This window comes from Vidua chalybeata, chromosome 1 (genome assembly GCF_026979565.1).
Source record: "Vidua chalybeata isolate OUT-0048 chromosome 1, bVidCha1 merged haplotype, whole genome shotgun sequence".
NCBI classification, from domain to species: domain Eukaryota; kingdom Metazoa; phylum Chordata; class Aves; order Passeriformes; family Viduidae; genus Vidua; species Vidua chalybeata.
The window spans coordinates 23357611-23377406 of NC_071530.1; the positions used below are offsets into that span (position 1 = coordinate 23357611).

At 40.5% G+C, this 19796-nt stretch overlaps 1 protein-coding gene across 4 annotated transcripts in view; it reads left to right on the forward strand.

Moving 5' to 3' along the window:
- ANKIB1 (ankyrin repeat and IBR domain containing 1) overlaps positions 1-19796 on the forward strand; it is an 88568-nt gene continuing 68772 nt past the window's right edge. For all 4 annotated transcript variants that reach the window (XM_053935116.1, XM_053935133.1, XM_053935125.1 and 1 more), the window contains exon 1: positions 1-422. The gene's annotated coding sequence lies outside the window, so the exon portion shown is untranslated. The remainder of the gene's footprint in view (positions 423-19796) is intronic.

The following is a 19796-nucleotide window of genomic DNA, read 5'->3' on the forward strand; positions in this document are numbered from 1 at the left end:
GGGTCGGCGGCCTGAACTTGTGTTGCCGCCGCCGGTTGTTGACCGCGGGCGGAGAAGGAGGGAGTAAGCCGGGGCTGCGGGCCAGGCCGGGAGCAAGGAGGCGCGGCTGGCGGGCGGGAAGGCGCCGAGGCGGAGCGGCCTCCCGGGCCCGCGGAGCGCCGCCGGCAGCAGCTGTCAGCGCCGCCGCCGAACAAAGGGGTAGCGAGCAGGCGGCAGCCGCAGCACCGTGCCCGCGCCGGGGGCCCCGGCGAGCTGAGTGACAGCCCCGGCTGCTCGTGAGGCTCCCACTGGAGCGGGCACTCCAGAGGGCGCCGTAGCCAGAGTGGAGCGGGAGAGAGGAGCGGCCACTGGGCACATGGAAGCTCTGAGTGGCGGGCGTGGAGGCGCCGGGAAGGGCCAGGGAGAGCCCCTGTGAGGAGCCGGTGAGTGCCCGCGGCGCTGGGCGAGGTTCGGGCGGGAGCTGCGGGAAGGCACGGCGAGCGGAGCCCGGTCGCGGGTGAAGCCTGGAGGCTCCGCACATCGGGGCGTCGGCAGCGCCGCGCATCGCGGGGGGGGCCGGGCCGGGAGGCGGCTCCGGGGGCGCCTCGGTGCCGTCGGCAGGCGAGGGGAGCGGGGAGGGGGAGCAGAGAGCAAGCGGAGTGCGGAGGTGAACAAGCGGCAGGTTACCGAGGTTAGTGCGCAGGGGGCTGGGGGAAAGGGGCTGGCGGGAGCCGCGGGCCGCCGGGCCGGGGGATAAGGGGGGAGAGAGGCCGCCTCCGGCCCGGGCTCTCGGAGGGCGGGGGGCTCGCCTGGGAACTGGCCGGGTGAGAGGGAACGGTAGCAGCTGCCCCGGGGCGGCCGGGACCGTCGTAAAGTTTGGAGCTGCTCGATGGCCTGGCTTCAGCCAGGTCCCGCCGCTGGGCTCATGCCCGCCTAGTTCGTAGCCGGGAAATCTTGCCTGGAAGGCAGAAGCGAAAAAGCGTGAGTGGTCAGCGTGGGAGCGTGTGCTGCGGGGCGAGCTGTGACAGAGTGACCTGGCTTCCTGGCTCGGTAGCGCCGTCAGAGCAGAGCAGCCCTTGAATGAATTTAAACGCTCGCTGTCTCCGGGGTGTGGGTCTTTTCTTTTTTTTTTTTTTTTTCTTTTCTTAATCCAGTGGAAAAAATTTAGTCTTGATACAGTAGTAGTTTTATGTAAGTAGCAGTATCCCTCTCCCTGGCATGTCTAAGCACATACTGGAAATTGGGCAACTTTTAAAAATTAATCTTGATAATTCATGACTAGTCAGTCTACCTCTATTTTGCAGTTCATATAGTATGCAGAGGATATACAGAGTCACGAAAACATTCTCGGCAGAGTAAAGAACTAATACTACAGCTTAAATTGTTTGCATGGATCCCTCCATTATGACTAACCGTCCTTGATTGCACCTTCTTTAAGTGCATTTCTGTGCTTACCAGTTCCAGAAATGGAGCTTTAGTTGTAGACATTACATCAATAATGTGCTGTAATTTAAGTACATTCACTAAAGAGAGAGACGGCTTTTGAGAGAGGATTTTGGCTGTAGAGGTTAGCAATGAGAAGAGACTGTGTCTTCCTTACATGTATGGCTGTTTTATCCTTACTTTCATCTTTTTGATTTTCGATGTGAAGTGTGGTGGATTAATTTCTCTTTAATCTCTTTTGTGTACAGAGGAAAATTCCTCTTCTTCCTTGGGAGGGAAAACAGCCTTTAGTCATAAGGAAAGCAACAGTGTTTTTCAACTACTTAGAACATGTGACTTGTTTCATTAAGATGTCTACACAGAAGCAAATTGGTAGAATTTATAGCAACGGGGTTTTTTTTCTTTTTTTTTTTTTTCTGGATGTGGAAAGAGTAAATGGTTGTATTTACAAATCACAGAAGAGGCTTCTGAAAACTTTATTCCAGGATTTTCTGTGGTCCTGTACTCTGTCAGTTCCTTCTTCAATAAATTTTACTTCAGTCCTTAATCAAAAGAATAACATATTTTTATAACAGAAAAAGATTCTAAGTATTAATACTAAGGAATCATTCTGAGCCTGTAAATCACAGAACCACGGAATCACAGAATCACAAAATAATGAGGTTGGAAGAGACCTCTAAGATCATCAAGTCCAACCTATGCTCTAACACCTCAACTAGACTATAGCACCAAGTGCCATGTCCAGTCTTTTTTTTAAACACATCCAGAGATGGCGATTCCACCACCTCCCTGGGAAGACAGGGAACATAATCCTGTTTTTTATAACATAATCTATTATTCCTGAATTACAGTTTTGCTATAAGTCTGCTAAAAAGCTAAACAACGTTGGTGGTGCTCTGTATTCAGGTATATATGCATCAGCAGAGCATTATGAATGAAGATTAATTTTAAAAGAAGAATTACAGCAGTGGCACTATAATAATAATATCAACAGCCAAAAACCAAAAGTTAGGCAAGTAAGTTTTATGCGGTCCCTTTTATTTTTGCTTGTGCCATACACATCTAGACAGGACTAGGTATGTATGTATGTAAGTACATGATTAGGCTTATTGCACAAAACATGGAGTTTCCTGGACATAGTTACATATTGCATGTGAGTTTGCGTGTAATCTCTTATGTGTTCCTATCTGGCCTATACACTTCAAAATATTAAAGAAAACTAAGCATGTAAATATGAAAAGGAATGCCTTCTAAAGCTGTCAGCTTTTATTCAATGGAACAATTATAAAAATGCCTTTAGAAAATGTCATTATGTTTTTGTTCACTATATAAAACCTTGTTAACGCTATGGTTGATTTATTCTGTCCTGACCAGTTTATCACTTCTGGTCTGTGACATCTCTGCTGTGATTGCTTATCACTGTGTTTCTTTTTGTTTCAGTAGTAGGGCTTTGTTTATTAATCATTTACTAGTTTGGCTTGCAAGTTTTGTGATTCTTTTGATTTTTGTTTATTTGTGGTTAAGATCTTTTTTGTTTTGTGTATTGGAGGGATTTTTTGTTGTTTTTTTTGTGTTGTGGGGGAGTATTCATTTGTTTTTGATGGGTTTTGTTTGTTGGATTTATTTTTGCTGTTCAGATGTCATGTATTTACCATTACCTGAGTAGTTCCTTAACTTCTCCTTGGAATCTGATAACTAGCAGTTGCTGTCGGCAGTTGTCACTGTTGAAGTTTTGTCAGCTTTGCTAAGGTGACTCATGCCAGTAAGAAGGAAAATTGAGAAGTTGGAGGTTACTGATACGTGTGCTGAACCAGTTACGTTTCTAATCATATTACTGTGTTTGCATAATTGGTAGTGACACATAGCGAAGATGGATCTGTTTTACTTGAAGAGCAGCCCTGTGGAAATTCTGAAATGTTCAAAATGACACAAAAATTCTGTTTTCAACAACATTATCACCAGGCAAGACTTTTACTGCTTTTGCTTCCTCATCCCAAAATACCAAGTAGTTTTCCATGGAGCATTATAGAAATCACACTTATGTGTAAATTTTAGGGGGAAAGATTATTTCATGCAAGATTATATTACATTTTACATTGAAAGTTCAAGCCAGAGATGTCTACCTAATGTTTAACAACTGCTGTTTTCTTCATAACTGCTAAATGTCTTCCAGAATTATTGGAAACAGACACGTTAGTCTTTGTTTGTGACAGTGGAAGGCCAAGTGTGAGTTCTCTACCTGGGTCAGGGCAACTCCTGGTATTGATACAGGCTGGGGGGGTGAAGGGGTTGAGAGCAGCCCTGCCAAGGAGAACTTGAGTACTTTTGGATGAAGTACTCATAGGGACATAAGCTGGCATTCTGCACTTGCAGCCCGGAAAGCCAATTGTATCCTGGGCTGCATCAAAATCAGCATGGCCAGCAGGATGAGGAAGGGGATTCCGCCCCTCTGCTCTGCCCTGGTGAGAGAGACCCCACCTGGGATGCTGCATCCAGCTCTGGGGTCTCTCAAACAGCAAAGACATGAACCTGTTGGAGTGGGTCTGGGGGAGGGACACAAACATGGAGCAGCTCTCCTGTTGACCTTGTTTCAGAGAGACAAGACACAATCTGTTAAGGAGTGAAAAAAAGCTTTATTTTATATATCCCTTTATATAGAGTTTTACAAACCCTTCTATCTTTTATTGGTTGGTAACAAGCTGTTATCTCGTAGTAATTGGTTAGTCTTGGACAAGGTGTTTATATGTAAGAAAGGGTTGTTTGTGAGATACTGTTTTCATTCTTAAAGCTGAGATGGTTGGGATTGTTGAAACAGGCGCAGGAAAATAGTCCTAATCTGTAGAATTCTTTCACAGGGAAACAAGTTGTTTTTTGCTGTTTCAGGCTTTTGTTTTCATGAAGAGCTGTTAGATTTCCCACAGCTATGTCCAACTAGGATTTAGTTTGTCAGGCCTTATACAGGCCTGCTGTTTGCTACCATGTTGCTGCAAGCGACACTACCACACTCTCCTGTGAAGAAAGGCTGAGAGAGTTGCTCACCTTGGAGAAGAGAAGGCTCCAAGGAGATGCTGTTGCAACCTTTAGGTGTATAAAGGGAGCCCACAAGAAAGACTTTTTACTGGGGCCTGTTTTGACAGGACAAGTATCAAGAGTTTTTAACTTTTTACATGAGGCAAACACTTCTTTTCACCTAAAGCTTATTTGTAGTACTACTAATATTCTTGAATTTTCTTTAAGGGGTTTTGTTGAAGAGAGAGATTTTCATTTGATGATTTCCTTAGATTTGTATTTTAAACTAGGTAAATTCTGAACTCTTCCTGTTGGAAGATAATTGCAGCTAAAATATGGGAGGAGCTGTGTTACAGTGTTGCAAAGAAAGTTACTCTTGTAACTTTTCTAGTTTTATTCTGTACTGACCGGGAAGACAAGGAGACAAAATGAATCCTCTAAAAGCAAGGTATATATTTGTGCATAAACTTATGCCTAGAAATCAATGTTTGCATACAACCTTCATTATAGTAACATTATTCTTTGACAATAACTCCGTGTAGTTTATATATTACAGCTACATACTATATACATACTATATATTACAACTGTTAGTGACAACTGAGGCACTATATTACTAATTCTGTATAAAAATAGCTTTTATGTGTAGGCTTCTATGTTGGAAAAAGTTCATTAAATTTCTTGGGGATTTTCCCTACTTAAAGGAGTTTCCCGGTGGCTTGTGATTACCATTTTGACACACCTGAAGAACTTGCAGTAGACATGATATGGGAGACTCCCTGTGCTCTCTCTGCCCAGCTGAGTGCAGGGACTTTAAGGGATAAGGGGCAATGGTGACAAGTTCCTGCCCAATGCAGTAGAGGTGTGGCTCTTCTGTGACTGCCTTACCTTCCCAAATGCCCTTACATAATACTTAGGAGCCTCTGCACATGAAACCAAACAGTAACAGGGATGGTGGTTCATCTAGCTTGGTGCTGCCAAGGTTAAGTTGACCTGTACCCTGCATCAAATCTGCTCCCACAAAGCAAGAAGGATGGCTCACTGTCACAGGAGACTCCCTTCTGAAGGGAGCAGAAGTCTCAAAGAGGAGGACCTATTTCTCAGGGAAGTCTCTTGCTTCCCTGAGGCCTGGGTTAAAGATGTGGGGAGAAAGTTTCCTATCCGGGTATGGCACTCAGACTAATATCCATTATTGATTTTTTTTTTTTCAGGCAGTCAGCTGTGAAGTTGTAACAAGAAGTGTGAGGGCAATGAAGAGAAACTTCAGGGCCTTGGTTAAGGAATCAGGAGCACAAGTAGTGTGCTTCTCTATCCTTCCAGTTGCAGGCAATGATGATGATACCACCAGACCTTCTGGCAACAGACAGTGTACACCTATCTCAAAGGGGGAAAAATATCTTTGCACAGGAGTTAGACAGGCTCATTAGAAAAGCTTAAACTAGACTTAAATTAGACTTACTAGAGATAAGCCTGGGGGCAGCACACCCATGTTTGAGGGATGGTGTGCTAGTGATGTCCTTTGATCTTCCATTTCAGTGAAATAGGGGATAAAGACCCATGTGGCAGCAAAGACCAGTGGTTATCCATGTGTTAGAAACCACAGAAGCATCTGAGACTGGTCATACAGGAATTAGGACTTCTTCCCCAAAAAAGGTAGAGGTATAAATAGCCTGACTGAAGTGCTTCTGCTCCAGTGCATGCAGCACAGCACAGGCAACAAACAGGAGGAGCTGGAAGCCATTGTGCAGCAGGAAAATTATGGTATAATTGTCATTACGGAAACTGGTCATTGTGTGATGACTCACGACTGGAGGGCTGCAGTGGATGGCTGTAAACTCTTCAAAAGGGATAGGCAAGGAAGGAGAAGCAGTGGAATAGCACTGTGTTTTAGGGAGTACTGGGATTGTCTAGAGCTTAAATATGGTGCCAATAGGGTTGTTTACGGATGAGAATCAGGGGTAAGGCCAAAAGTGCAGATATCCTGGTTGGGAGTCTCTTACATCTAGCCAGCTTGCAGAGGCAGACAAAATATTCTCTGAGCAGCTGTGAGAAGTTTTACTATCTCTAGCCCTTGTTCTCCTGGGGAACTTCAACTCACCAGATGTCTTCTGGAAATACAATGCAGTGGAGGGGAAATAGTCTAGAGGAAACAGTTCCCAGAGTGTCTGGAAGAGAATGTCCTGACACAGTTGGCAAGTAAGCCAGCTAGGGAAGGTGCCCTGCCTACTGTTTGCCAACAGAGAAGCACCTGTGGGTGATGTGATGATTGGAGGCGGTCTTGGGCACAGTGGTTGTGAAATTAGTTTTTAATTCTTGGAGAAGTAAGGAGGGAGTCAGCAGAGCTGTTACCTTGGACTTCTGGAGGGCAGACCAGCGTATTGAGGAGACTGGTTGAAAAACTTCTGGGAGGTATTCCTAAAAGGGAGATAAGTCCAGGGAGGATAGACTTTTTTGAAGAAAGAAATCCTAGAAGTGCAGATGCGTGCTGTCCCCATTTGCCTAAAGAAGAGCTGTTGGGGAAGAAGACCAGCCTGACTGAACAGAGTGCTCTGGTTTGAGATCAGGAGAAATAGGAGAGTCTATGGCCTCTGGAAGAAGGGGCCAGCAACTCAGGAGGACTACAACGATATCGTGAGGTTATCCAGGGAGAAAATCAGGAAGGCCAATTAGAACTTAATCTGGCTAGCTACTGCTGTAAAAGTTGATAAAAAGCGTTATACCAGTAACAAAAGGAAGGTCTAAGAGAATCCTCTTCCTTTATTGGATGAGAGGGCAAACAAAGTGACAAAAGATAAGGAAGGAGGCTGAGGAACTTAATGCCTTCTTTTCCTCAATTTTTAATAGTATGTCCAGCTATTCTCTGGGTACCCAGCACCCTGAACTGGAATAAAGAGATGAGGAGCAGAATGAAGGCCCTGTAATCAAAGGGAAAGGGTGAGAGATCTTCTATGCCACTGGCACACTCACAAGTCTATGAGGCTGGGTGGGAACCACCCAAGGGTACTGATGGCACTGGCAGAAGTGCTCACTGAACCACTTTCCATGATTTACCAGCAGTCCTGGTTAATGGTGGAGGTCCCACGTGACTAGAGGTTAGCAAATGTGACACTCGTGTACAAGAAGGGTTGGAAGGAGGATCTGGGGAACTACAGGCCTGTCAGTCTGACCTCAGGGCCAGGGAATGTCATGGAGCAGGTCATCTTGAGAGCCATCACATGGCACATACAAGACAGCCAGGGGATCAGGCCAAGCCAGCAGGTCCTGTTAGATCAAGCTTATCTTCTAGGACAGAGTGACCTGCTTAGTGGATGAGCAAAAGGCTGCAGAAGTTGTCTACCTAGATGTCTGTAAAGCCTTTGACACCATTTCCCACAGCATTTTCCTGGAGAAACGGTTTCTTCTCTGGGCAAAAACAAAGTGTCTGGATGTCCAGGCTCACAGAGTGATGGTGAATGCAGTTACATCCAGTTGATGGCTGGTCACTAGTGTTCCCCAAGGCTCACTATTGTGGTCTGTCCTGTTGAATGTCTCCACTGATGATCTGGAAGAGGGGATCCAGTGTACCCTCAGTCATTTTGAGGCAACACCAAGCTGTGTGGGAGTGTTGATCTGCTGGAGGGTAGGAAGGCTCTGCAGCAGGATCTGGACAGCCTGGATTGATGGGCTGGCCAGTCGTACGAGGTTCAACAAGGCCGAGTGCTGGATCATGCCCTTGGGTCACAACAGTTCTATGGAGCACTACAGGCGTGGGATGAGTGGCTGGAAAGCTGCCTGCCAGAAAAAGAACCTGGGGCTTTGGTCGACATGATGTCAACTAGGGGTAGCCTGTGATACAACTTAGTGGGAAAGTGGTAAAAATTATTGTGTCTAATTGTGAAGAGTTTTATACAGTTTAATTTTATGGTAATTGTCTTAATTAAAATAATAACTTTTTAAAAATGTCCTATAGGGATGTTAGTAATCTCTCACTTCCCTCCTCCTATCCCCACCTTCCTTGAGGAAAGATGTAGTTCTGGAGATTTTAAAGCTTTTTTGGGGAAAATACGCTTCACATGTATAATGCTAATTATATATGTTCTAATGGCATATTTCTTGTCTGGTTTATATAGTTTCTGATCAATTGTGATTAAATGGACATAAGTTGGAAACTGATTCTCTGCTGCAAGTACTTCACCTGATGAACACTTTTCTTGGAATTTAGCATAGAAAATAATTAGATTTCTCTAATTTGTAATTCTGCTTTTTAAACAAGCCCTGCTTGTTCTTATAGCAGGTACTTTAAGAGATTGTAGGAACATTGTGTCCTATTTGTGTCCTGGTTTTGACCCTGGTTGTAAATTACTACCAATGAAATAACTTAGATGAGAAAATTCTATTTGATATATTTATTAGTTTGAGTCCACTTAAGATTTCTGCTTCAGGGAAGTTCCATAGATATTAGTTGGGATAAGCAATGCTCCACTGCCCTTTTATTTCAAATGGATTTCTAAGAGGAATTTTTGATGACAAATTTATAAATGGTATATTTGGTACAAATGTTGTGGTACAAAATGGTACAAAAATGTTGTGTAGAAACTCAACTGACTGTATTAAAAAAACAGTAGTATATTTTTTTAGGATGCTCAGATGAACCACTGATGATAATTGAAATATTTCCTGTTTCAAACCAGCTTTTGGAGAATTAGCTAAAAAACTATGAGAAAATGTCATGATACATACTTGTCAATACTTTTGCAAATAAAATATTTGAAATACTGGTACAATTAAAATATATTGTGGACCTAATAATAGGAATTGTAGGACAGTTGTAGTTTATTAATGAACTCTTCTCTCTACTAAGGGTTTGACTGTTACTGTACTGTTGTGATATGCAGTTTTGTGTTTTTCTTTGTATTTCTATTAGTTACTATGTGAGTAAGATGTGCAAGGCTGGATGCACACATCAGGACTAATTTTTGACAGTAGCGACCTGTAAATGCTGTTGCAATAGAATTTTCCCCATAAGTATTTTTTTTTTCTCATTAAGAAAAAAAAATGATTTCTTATTTCTTGTCTCTGTAAATTACTTGCAGAATTGTCTTTTTTTTTTTTTAGCATTTCTTATTTTTTAATCCAGGTGGCTCTGTTGTGTTCTAGATCTCTAAGCAGCTGAGGGACAAGCAAATGTATTCATCTCCGGTTATCTCTACTATGTTGAAAGACTACAGATAGACATGTAGAAATCTTCTGGCAGAGTAGAGCCCAGAAAATCTCTTGTTAATCTCTTGAATGAAAAATGGTGAATTTCATCAGTGTTGTGAAGAAACTGCAGAAATGTGTACCTAATAGACTATGAAGACCAAAGTTCCAGCTGTACTAATAATGCAGGTTATACATTTTAAAATTCTAAGAACTTCATAGACTGATAGAATTACCTATATATCGATACGTTGCGGATTTTGATATTTTCAAGCTCAAATCTTGAGACCCAGCTGTATAGCAGACTTCATGATAGCGAAACACATTCAGCAATGATCTGGCACATTTATTCTGTAGAAATAGCTCTACTGCAAAATTGTACTAGCAAATAATTTAGGTCTATGAACCATTGTGAGTTAAATATTCTAAGACAAAGCATTTGTTCTTTCTGAAAGAATTCCTGTTACTTACATTCTCTGAAAGTTTGTATATGGAAGTACACAGCCTGCAGTATTGAGACATTACGAATAGCTCTGTAACTTATTGCAGTATAAATATACAATGGCTGTTAATTTAGGCCCTTTTCCCAGACTTCTTGAGAGTCACTGACACAGATACTTTGTGTATTTAGATCTCCATATTTAGAAGGATGTGTTGGAGAGCAATCTTTCATTGGAGCTATTTCAGTGAGTCACCAAGTGCAAACTGCCCATTAAAAAAAATACTGAAGAGGTTTTATTTGGTGACTTACTTGTGTGTTGAAGTACAATTTCTTTGTAACCTGCCATTTACCAACCTGTTAATTAGTTAAAATTAAACTACATGGAAGTACTTTATCCCTTTCAGGACATGATAATTAGTATTCAGTAAAATTAAATAGTGCAGCTTTGCATTTATAATATTAATTAACTACCTGGATGAGGAGATAGAGTGCACTGTCAGCAAGCTTGTTGATGACACTGAGGTTGTGTGGGCTGGAGGGCAGGGCTGCTCCTCTGAGAGACCTTGACAGGCTGGAGAAATGGGCTGACAAGAAGCTCGTGGTTGCTGTTCAGCAGAATATGAACATAGGAACAGAATAACTCTACACAGTAGTACAGGCTGGGAACTGTTGGTTAGAGAGCAGCATCGCAGCAAATGACGTCGTTTGGCTGGTGGACACTGGGTTGAATGTGAGTCAGAAAGCTACCTTTGAGCAAGATTGAAGCCAGTTGCTGAGAGAAGTGAGTATTTCTGTCAGCTTGACATTTGTGTGACGGCATGAAAAACAATGTCTAGTGCTTCTTGGTGTAGGGGAGGAGCTGACGTTCTGAAGCAGGCCTAGAGGAAGACTGCCAGGATAATTAGGGTACAGAAGCACATAATGTAAAAAGAGAAGCTGGAAGAGCTGGGTGTCCTCTGTTCAAAGGAGACTAGGGCGGTGGATCTGGTTTCCAGTTAATAGGAGGGTACAGAAAAGACAGAACCAGACTCTTCTTGGAGGAGCTGGGTGATAGGGCTAGAGACAACAGAAAAAGTTATAGCAAGGCATGTTTCAATTAGACATTAGGGAAAATTATCATTATTGAGGAGGTCAGATGTTGGGATAAGTAGTCTGAAGAGGCTGTGGGATCTCCACGCTTGGAGATACTCTGAACTTCGGTGAGAATGGCGTTGAGGAGCCTTTGAAGCTCTGAAGGTTGCCTTGAGTAAAGGATAGAAGCTGTTGACCTCCAGAGGTTCCTTCTAAGATAAATAAGTGCTTGATCCATATCTCATGATACGGTTGCACAACTGTTTTCTCCCTCCTCTGCATACAGCTGGTTCTGACCCAGCTGATGTGTTTGGCCCAGAGAGCTGTTGAGTTCTGTAGAAGGGAACAATATTGTTGTCTTAAATAAACTGTACTATATGGCTCAAACCCGGATTTCTAACCTGACTTCTGTGTAGTCAAAGATTTTAAGTGATCAGTTTAATGCTTTGAATTTTCACGTGTCATGAAGTAGACTAATTCTTAGTGATAATTCTTTCCAGAGTGTTGTATGTTAAGTGTTTTTTTCTGTAATATGGCTTACTGTTAGTAGAAGTAGACCAATTACTGGTGCATTCTTTCAGGCAGTGAAATAATAATTGTAATTGGAATACTGGATTATTCTGGTTTTTATTTTTTTGTTGAAGTTGGGTATTTTCTATGTAGTTGGTTTGTTTGGGGTTTTTTCTACCCAAAATTCATTAATTCAGACTTTCTCAATAAGCAAGCTGCCTGAAGTGTATAATTATTTACTTAATAAAGAAAGTTTATTATTATTTACTTAAATAGAAAGTTAAATTCACTTGTCTGGAATAGGAGTTAGACAGGCAACATGTTCTAGTATAAAATACTTTCTTGTAATCTTTAATTAAAAAGGGATAATTTGGAGGGTTTAGTCTTTGTTACTCTGGATGTATTTGCAATGTAAAGTGTGCAAACCTTAATAAAAGAGTCACATAATTTTACTATAAATGTCATGTAAGTTGCCTCTTGATTTGGTCTTTATTTCATAGTTATACCTTTTAAGTTCATTCAGAAATCCTGTTGATTTTTTGCTGCATGTATTTTGCTTCATGTATATATGAGTAAGAAATCAGTATGGAGAACCAGAGTTTTGAAATAAGTCCTTAAGAAGATGACTGGTTAACTTTTTTACCCCTTTTTTACCTCTCCCCCCTTCTTTTAGCTATAATTTTCTACTATATAAATAGATGATGAAGATAATGAGTCAAATTTCTCTTTAATTAGTCTTAAAGTCTGAAAAGTATACTGAATTAATTTCAGTTTTGTTAGGTTGTGGTATTAGGGTAGCCGTGAAGAGTTACTGATAATTGTGTCCTCCATTATTTTGGAAATATACAACGGTTCTCAATTTTAGAATCTACTCATGAGCACAAGGGAAGAAATCCTACACCCAAATTCATGTATTTTTTGGGAATAACTTCTGTATGAATAATATAATTTCTAGGAAAACCAAACAGTACTTTCTGTGAATCTTCAGCATGTTTTAGCTTCTTCAGAGGAATGATGACACTCAGATCAAAGCACACTGGGTTAGTGTTAAATGGAGGTGTTCAAAAAAGTTTTTTTGAAACATAAAACCTCAGTATGCACTTTGAACAGAAAAATAGTCTTGAAACAGTCTACCCATGGCTTATGGTGAAACTAAATCCTTTCACATTCCTAAAAGCCAGACAGTCCACCCTAATCATGCCTTGTTTTAGTTATTGCATACTTTATTTTCCCCAGTACTGCCTGAGCCTGCTTACTGTAACTCTGTTTGATAATTTCTGTTCTCTTTCTAAGCTGCCCACTCTGCTGCTGTATCCAAACAGCTGAGGGCTCACAAGAAATGTTCTGATGCAGTAATTGTATGTTGTGGCCCCAGGTCCCTACAGCTGAGGGATAACAAATCCTTTTTATGTAAATCTGCTACATTCTATGAAATTAAAGTGGCTTTAAAATCTATCCACACAGATTTGAAGATATGAGAGCAGTATTCTGTTTTCAAAATGGATTCAATGAGATATGAGGCTGCAAAATACAAAGTTTTGGCTTTTTAAAATTCAGTTTGCCATTCTAATTGATTAGAAAATAAGATTTCCATGTCACTCAGACACTTGATTACATCCTGAAAAAATTAGCAAGTTTTTGCATAGGTGGAGTATGTGCCTTTTAGAGTAGGTGGTTCCATCATCCCTGTTTCCTGGAACATTCCAGCCTCATGCCTTTCTGTTGCAACACAATAAGTTTTCATGCAAACCCCTCAAACGTTTGAAAAGGGAGTCTCTTTTATTTATTTCCTCTCTTTATAGAGGTATATTTTGATTACTGTATATTCTTAGTTCATGGCTGTTTTTTGAGCTGTTAGATGCTTGCTTCAGAGATGATACTTCTTACTTTACTTTAGAACAAATAGTCTTCCATTTCTTTTATTTCTTGTCTATTGCTTTTTTTGCCTTCTGTATTTCTTAGAGAGTAGTTTAGTGCAACTGGAACATCCTTCTTGCTGTGCAGGATGCTGTATGAGTACATAGAGTGATACCAGTGTAGATTTTTAAAGCTGTTTGTGCCTGTTGAAATTTTCAGAAGACCTTAAAACTTAAATCCTCTAATGAATATCTCAACCCTACTGATAAAGTATTGTTTCTTCATATCTAGCAGCAATTGAAATATCAGCTTCACGGATTGTTCCCCAGCAAGTTTTAAGTATATTATGAAATATGGTGCAATAGAATTAGCCTTATAGGGGGGAAGGAAGATATTGTTCTTAAACATCTCTCTTTCCCAAAGTGCAGGTGGAGAGGGATTAAATTAGATATTTTTCTCATCTCTCTGCCCTTCAAGACTGTATTTGTTCAAAAAGCTTTGTGCCAGTTTAGTAGACTTTGTTCTCACTGGAGTCCTGCTGGGCCCCTGCAGCTACACTAAACCTTTTTCACCAATACCTGCTTTTTGACTGTCAGGGTAGGAGAGCTTGAATTTTTCCTTTTAGTAAAAGCAAGCTCACCTTTGTCCTTTCACTGCCCATTTGAGAGGGATTTTAGTTGTTTTTCCACACAGGTCTTGCTTGCCTAGTGTCAGACACCTGAATAGCATCAGCTGCTGTTATTAATGATCATGTGGGGTTTTGCTTAGTGAAATCAAAACTGGACTCAGACAAGGTACCTGTTTTGCTGACATTTTTGTAAAGGGCTGAGGTGAAGTTGCTATATCAGTTATTTGTTGTGAGTTTGCATCCTGATATAATACGATACTATTTTGTACACTGCCCAGCATGGGTTATTGCAGGCTTAGGTGCAGTTTGCAGCAGCCAGTGGTGCCTTTGATACTGTGATGCCTGCTCTGCAGTCTCCCACTCCACCCAGCAGCATCTTCTAGTTCATGCTCCATCCACTATCCCTTTCTGAGTGTATGGCTGCTGTCAGAGTAATAGCTGATGAAATAATGCTGGACTACAAAAGAAATTTCATGAAAACGGTTTTGACTTTAGCTAATGCAACGGTACTGCCTTGCCTCTAGCAACCAACTGTGGGCTTTGCACAGTTTGCACATTGGTGATATTTCTGCCTCTGTCTGCACTTTAGTATGAATAAACACTGTTTTGAAAGTATTTCCACTCCATACAGTATGCACTGGTACAAATAGTCCTGCCTCCCTATCACTGCTGCCATGCTCTGGCTGTTTGGACCATCAGCATCCAGGAAGAAAACCCAGAAGAGGGAATTAATCTGAATTAGATCTATTCTGCTTCTCTGTACAGTCACCAAAATAAACCAACAAGGGAAATTGTGGAAATATGGATGAACAGAGGGGGTGAATCAGAAACAAAAAGGGCAGTATCAGCTCTGGTGTCAGTTAAACCACTTGAGAAACTACAGTGTAAGTTTCTCAAGCAACATTTGTGTCATAAAAAGATACTGGAGGCAGATTTCCAGCTTGTTAAATGTGTGCTTTATAGTAACTATAAAAATTACTTTATAAATTCTGAAGCTTTCAGGGAAGTCTGATAGAGGTCTCACACTGGTCTGAGCAGGGAAGTGGGCCCTGGGGAAGAGAACAGCCCAAGAAAAGAAGAAGTATAGAGGAAAAATAAATGCATTTTTTGTGGCTTTTTTTCTGGCGGAGAATGGGGGGTAGGGAATGTTCTCTTGTGGTGCCTTTTACTTTACAAGCAGAAAGAACTATTCTTAAATAAGTGCCTGCATGTTACATTGGCACTGTAGCAGGTTTTTCATAAGGCAGTCACCAAGGGATTCCTGAGCATCACAGCTCTGCAAGCTGCTGAGACTAATACAGCTGGTTCTCCCAGCTTTTGTCTCGTCTGCCACTGCTTGTCTTTGCTCCTGCAAATCTCTGCAACTGGCAGTGGGATTTTTCTTTTAACAAAGAAATGTATTCTTGGACCTTACCCCAGTGGATTTGTGTCTCATTTTCAGACAGCCAAATATAAGTTTGCTAGTACCTAGTAAATGCTAGATTGATGATTGAACTTTTCCTAGGCATAGGTCAGGCTGCGTAAGAACTGCTTCATGAGTCATGGTATGGGCTTGTCAAGCTGAAAAAGAGACATGGTGACTTAACATATAGCAGTAAACTCGGTCTTCTACGTCAGCAGCCTGGATTCCATAGTCTTAAGTGGCCATGCACCATCTTGGGCTGGATATCGGCTGTCACTGCTTTGCAGCCAGGTTTGGTAGACTTTGAAGTCTTCCCTTTCGTGAGGAGGCATGCCGAGCTGTGGAGGCAGCAGGAAGGGAACACATGTCCCACTCCCAGCAGCACCACCACAGCAGGGAAAGCCCATGTGCAGATTGCCCTCTGTGACTTTGTGAGTGGCATTTGGAAATAGCACTGGCTGAGAACCTCCTGTGCAGTGTCACTGTCACATCCCGCATCAGGAGGGTGACCTGGATCTTTCTGTTCTGCAGGACCTCCCTGTCTAATGTAGCAGGAAATTAGGGACACAGAGGTCCTAAAAGTCACCTTACCGAACCAGAAGTCCTGGATCCATGGGTGAGGTAGCTGTGCTTCAGCACTGTCAGTTGTTCTTTTCTTATGACTCCGGGAACTCTGTGAAACAGGTGTGGAAGGAACAGAGGCAATGATGAACACAAACTCTGTGAAGCTCCACATTATGTGTTTTGATAGTAGCTGGTGGTGTGAGCAAACAGTATTAGAAACAAAGTCTAGAGAATGCTGCTTTTCAGAATGCTTGCTTGCTGGCACAGTAACCGTCTGTAAAAAAAGGTAAGGCAGCAGTTTTCCATGAAAAACCCCAAACAACAGAAACATCCTACCAAAATCTGGGCAATGCACAAAAGTCAATGCATGGATAAGGCATCAGAGAATCTTGGGTACTGGATACCAAGCCAAAGGCTTTTGCTTAGGAGAGAAGCATTACCATATGACCATTAGCAATCTGAGATTGAACAGGTTTGAATCTGGTACCTCAGATGATCTGGTTCTGTGAGAGTCCAGCATAACTGTCAATTACAGTCTAAATTTTTTTATAATGGTTCCCTTTTTTTGGGCTGCAGTGTTCTGGTTCAAAGTATAAAAAGTAAAATATTTTCTGGCTGTATAAATAGTGTTGAATGCTTAAATCTACCCATGGGAATTGAATGCTTTCTCTACCCAATAGAGAAAATAAATCTGTTTCTGAATAGAGAAATTTTCTTCATATTGGGAAAACTGGTGTTCTTCTCCAGGAAACATGAAGTAAAGAGAGTACAGACTACAGGAGAACATGAGAACAAAAAAATTGGTAGAAGAGAGGCAATTTTAGGAGGAAGTTTCCTTTTAGTCAAGTAGAGAGGAGTAAAAAGAAGCAAGGTCTGCATATGTGATACTTTGAACATTGCCAGAGTAAGAGCAAAGACCGTAAGGCTGCTTATGCTTTCCTCTCTCCTTCATAGCATCTAGCTGTAGTCTTTCCTCGATAATTAATTCAGCATTTCTCAGAGAAAGAGGTCTTTCATGAGAAAATGGGGAGGGAAGTCTAAAATAATTCAGTGTTCTTAAATGACAGAATATCATGTTCCATCTCAATGTAAAAAAATATTTTGGATGTGCTTTAGAGGTTTCCTGAATTCTGGCTGAATCTAACAAGGTAAAAGGAGATTAGCAGACATCATCCCTTTATGAAGTATCATTTGCCAAAGTACTTGGTGATGAGAGCCAGGGTCTGATTTTGTAGGTCTAATCTCATAACTGACAGTCTGTATTGAATTTTGTGGAGAAACTGTGAAAATTCTGTTTTGGGTTATTTTTTCAGTGCAAATATGATTTTCTTTAGAACTCTTAATAAAAACTGTGTAACCCCCCTGCATTTTGTCATATTTAGCCTCTCTCTTAAGAACTTAACTTTGTGACTGATTACTGGAGGTGGGTTAACATGATGCAATTTTTAAGATTCCAAGACAGGCTTGTTGGACAGCAGATGCCTTAAGCTGTTCCTCAGAAACAGCTATTATATTAAAATATTAGTAGAAATTATGTAATATGATGTAATAATTAGCAGACATGTTGATAAATGTCATGTCCTGAGGATCTGTCAATCTAATGCCATAATGGAAGGTCTGATCTCACAAACTTACTTAAATTCTTTGAAGAAGTTGGCAAAATACATTCGTATAATCTGGTTGAATTTTCAAGTGTTGTAACCTGTGATCCCTTACTTAAAAGTCTTAAACAATCCAAACAGCTTTGGGAAAGAGCAAGTGTCCATTGCATGCAGAAGTCACTGGTTTAAAGATGGTTATGGATATGGATGGAAATAAAGAGACAGTTTTCACAGTGGTTGAAGGTTACTGATAGAGTCCCAGATAGATCAGTACTAGGACCTCAGCTGTTGCATGTGAGGATGAATAATATAGAAAAGATGGTAATCAGTGATAATACAAACAGTGCCCACTTCAAAAGGATTTTATGAGACACAATAGTGAATATAGTTAAAGCTGAAAGATTGATATGGTTGGGGGAAAAAAAGGATCCTAAATTTATATAGAATATTATTCCCTTAATTATTACAGTTCATAAACCAGATCTCAAGGTTATATTTAAAACTCTGAAGAAAATTAACTTATTCCTTAGTATCACTCCAAAAAGTAAATGAAGTGTCAAAATAGAGGCTATACTGCCATGATGTGAATCTGTTCATTTTGCATGTCCTAAATTAAAAAGATGTTAGTGGCATTGGAAATATATCGGAAAAAGCAGAAATAATCCTAAAAATGGCACAGAATCCACTTCTTCAGAATTAGAGCTAATCAATCTGTAAAAGAGCAAAAGACTGGTATGACATAAAGATGATCACCTATAGAAGGTGATGTGATAGAAATCTCTAAAATCACAAGTGGGAGAGGGCAAATATGGAAAGTTTCTTTTCTGTCTGCCTCTCAGATCTTATAGACAGCTAAAATGAAATTTAACAAATTGCCAGTTAAAACCAGATATTTCTTCACAATGAATAATTAAGCTGTGAAATTTCAGGATGCTCTGTCTGTTAAAATTTTCCATTAGTTTGGGGAGATTTTGAACATCATAGTGGAAGAAAAATGCAATACAGGTTATTAATATAAACCTAGCATATCTACAAAAATTCATCAAGTGGTAAATTGGTGGAGACTGGGAGAGTGTTGTGTAGAAGTGTCCATCTGTTCTTGCCCAGTCTTTGTACTTTTCATTGGTACACTCTGCTATTAACTGTGGACAAGGAATGAGATGAGAAAACAAGGAATTATCTGATCCAGTATAGCTATTATTATGTTTACAATACTTGGAAACAAAATGGAAAATAAAAATGCATATATTAGTAGCGACAAACTTTTAAAAGAACTGAAGTGATATATTGTCTGATTTTTTTATTTGTGAAGTCTGAAACAATTAGAAATTTGGCTGCAAACCAGATATGAAGCTGTTTCTTGAAAGCACGCAATAAATTGTATTAATTATTAAAATGTTGACGTATAATAGTAGAAGTGGTAAATGAGATAATTAGATTGTCTAGTTATCATTAATAACATTTGAGTATGAATATAATGAAAATAATTTTCAGCTTGCTTTAGCTAATGTCTTGAAACAGAATTGCTGTTAGGAATCAAATTCTTTCAAAGCAGGAATAAACTAGCTTTTTCCTCATTAATAGTCTCAGATGTTTATTCCTAAGCAAAATTCAGATTTTTGAGGATTAACACTTTTTTTTACAAGTCAGTCTGAAATAACTTCCAAAACAGCAGAGGATTCTTACCAGTCTTTGTCAGATCTAATTTTTAATTTATGCCACAACCCTTCTAAATCTACAGAGCTGAAAAAACCTGTTGGTTTTACTTTTTAGTTTTTTAAAGGCTTGTTTCATACTGTAGTAATTCCTCTTTTTTAAGTTGTGTGATGGAGCTATAAAAGGTTAAAGGTTTTACTTTTGTAAGCTTTTGTAGAAGCCAGGTAATTTTTCAGATGTCCAAACTGAAAATCAATTGAACTCAGAATCTCAAGAACACGTTGGCTCGAAGAATCTATTACAATTTTTTAAGTATTGGACACTGTGAATGTAAACGGTAAGAAGACTCATGAATAAATGTAAGCATTGAATGGAGAATTCTGATTTCAGGACAAGATCAATCACTAAGTTGCTGGAGTAAAAAAATTTCTTCCCTTAGCAGATTATTAGGGGATA